This window comes from Hetaerina americana, unplaced genomic scaffold, assembly GCF_022747635.1.
Source record: "Hetaerina americana unplaced genomic scaffold, ioHetAmer1.1.p SCAF_45, whole genome shotgun sequence".
Taxonomy (NCBI): Eukaryota; Metazoa; Arthropoda; class Insecta; order Odonata; family Calopterygidae; genus Hetaerina; species Hetaerina americana.
The window spans coordinates 3,110,715-3,113,758 of record NW_027287041.1 but is presented as its reverse complement, the minus strand read 5'-3'; positions in this window follow the sequence as shown (position 1 = coordinate 3,113,758).

Below are 3,044 nucleotides of genomic sequence, written 5' to 3'. Positions count from 1 at the left end.
TGTACCATTTATTAAAGGGAATAAATATTATTAAAAGATGGTTCACCATTTCAGTGTATGTTTCTGAATGGGAAACGGACAAATAAAAGCTATTGCATTTCTTATAATGCCTAAGAAAAATAACCTCACACTTTTAAGATACTATAATTATACTCATAATTGTGAACAAGTATTATTATTGACTAAAGAAGGACTTGTTGAATCACAGAGAAGGGCCTCATCAATCCAATCTTTGTTTAAGGATATTCACCTATAGTAATAGCCTTAAAAGGCACATGGAATTGCAAGATAGATATGAACTGGATTCTAACTGACAACTATATGACCACCAATGCAATTTAAGTTCCTTCTGGGACAAACAGTGCCTATGCAGAATACCAATGTACTTCAATAAAATGCAGAGGATAGATTGAAACCAAAAGTCAAGTATGTTCCTAGGAATTGTAGCTAATTTTTAAATGTTAAAATTATATTTATTCATTTTCCTTATTCTGTCATTTCTAATGACAACGTATCTATAAATAATGTACTAATGGCTGTTCTGTGATAATATTAAATGCACCAAGGAACTGTTATACAGGGTTCATCCGGAAAATAAGTGTACTGATTTTTTCCCGCCGCTCCAGCCGTGCCCAGCACCGCTCTGATGGGCTGCGATTGGAGGGGGGTATGTTGGCAAGCGACGCTGAAAAAGGCAGTCGGCTCTGAGCTGTGGTGTAGTGAGGAGCTCTGTTAACGCGAACCTCCACGTCACGGAACGCCATGCTGAAGTTTTTGGAGCAGCGTTATTCCATCAAATTTGCGGTAAAGCTTGGGAAATCGTCTACCGAAACAGTCGGTATGATTAACCAGGCTTACGGGAAGTCAGCCATGTCCAGAAACATGATCTTTCGGTGGCACAAGATGTTCGTGGAGGGCAGAGAAGAGGCCATGACGACGAGTCTTTGAGAGGTTCCCGATGATGCCTTCGCGGGAGCGTTCCAGGAATGGGAACGCCGCTGGAACAAGTGTATCGACTCACAAGGGTCCTATTTTGAGGAATATTAGCTTAAGATATGTAAAAGTGCAATAAATTTTTTTTCCTGAGCTCAGTACACTTATTTTCCGGACGACCCCTGTATATTTCCCAATCAATTATTCCTATATTGTTCAACCATTTTAATATAATTAACGAGGAAGGAATGTGCTTACTCACCTCTTCTCCATGTTTTCTCAGGTTATAGAGGTCAATCAGGGACCTTATACACATCACTTTGACTGCTTTGCTAGAAAATTTAGGCTGGGATTCCCTTTACACAGCGGCGATTACAATATAGATTGAACTTATTAAATACACTTAGAAGATGTGTCCTTTTCCGATGACATCAAGAACATAATACGAACCCCAACGTATTACATAGGGCGGAGGGATCACAAATATAAGATTAGAGAGATTGACTGCAAGACAGACAGGTTTAAAATGTCATTTATTCCAAGAACAATAAGAGACCAGAATTCTTGTAATCGAAATCCCCCAGGAGACAGCCCGACACGATAAGTATTAACCTACAAGGTAGGGACTATGCATGGTTATCCTAGTATATTTATTTATTTGTTTTGCTGGTTCCCCCCACCTTTCCCCATCCATTTGAGAAACCCTAACACCCTCATCCACTTACCCTTTCCTCCTGGTGCTGCACCCCCTGCCACACACCTTTTTGGTGACTCACAGGCTATTGATGTAATGTCCTTAAGTAACGTCATACAAAGTCTTAAGATGGATTTATTCACCATAGAATAATACATAATTGTACGGGCTTCCTTTAAATTCAATTACATTTATTGGTGCTTTAGCATACATAAAAATTCATAAGCATAACAATGTACATGAAATATAACATTATAAAAGATTTAAAAAAACATAATTCCCTACATTGGCTCTCCCTATTTACTCTTGGACTCTATACAAAAAACATTGTTTACAAAGAAATTTTTCAACATTTTTTAAAAATTTATTTCCTTGGGAGAGTATTCATTTTAATTCTTCAGGAAGTTGATTAAACAGCTGTCTTCATGAAACTTCAGGGTTTTTTTGTAGTACTGCTACTCTGCAAAGGCCATTATGAAGCAGACGATGCCATATCAAACTGATATGGGATACACCCCATGCCATACACTTCTTCCTAACACTGCCCATTTGGACTCTCCCTTCCCCACTCGCACCTGAGCAGTCTGAGATGTGTACAGGTTGCAAATAAACCTCCTGTCCCTCCAATCTACTCCTTTCTGCAATACACTCATTGCTTTTAAAAGATGTTAGACCTCATTTAGAATACGATGCAAGTAATTGGGATTCTTGGGAGAAAATTTGGCCAAAAGAAATAGATTAAGTGCAGAGAAAATCCACCAGAATCGTCATAAAAATTGTTATGATAAGAACACAAGTTTGATAGGTCTCTTGTCTGACTAGACACCAATACTTTCAACAGAGACAACGGCTTCCAAATCAGTAACACTTGGAAGCCAGGGTTAAAGAAAATAAAGAATGTATGGGAACGCACCCGATTGGCCGTAGCAGAGCACACTAACGCTTCCGACCAATCAGGGCACACCTGAGCCTTGGCGGAGTGGATGAATACCAGGCCTTCTTTATGCTCTGAACTTCACCCCAGTCAGCCTTCCAAACGTCAGTGTACCGCAACCTCTTAGGGGAATTTAGGCTGGGAACCACTTGAAGTGCGGAGAGAACAAGTGAGACTTAAGACTCTTAGAAGGATTCAGAACAAAGGAGTATAACGATGACACCAGAGGGGATTATTACAATAATGGCCCCACACTACTTAAGGTAGATCAGACCACACAGATAATAAGATAAGGGATAAATAGATCCCATTATTTTGATAGATACTACAAATACTCATTCTTTCCCCAAACAAACAGGAATCATAAAAGCAGTAAGAAATCGAAGTCACTTAAGAAATATTAAAAACATTTAATGTACAATTCAGAACAAAATTGAGACATTTCAAAGACATCAGGTATACTTGTAACTGCATACGTACGTT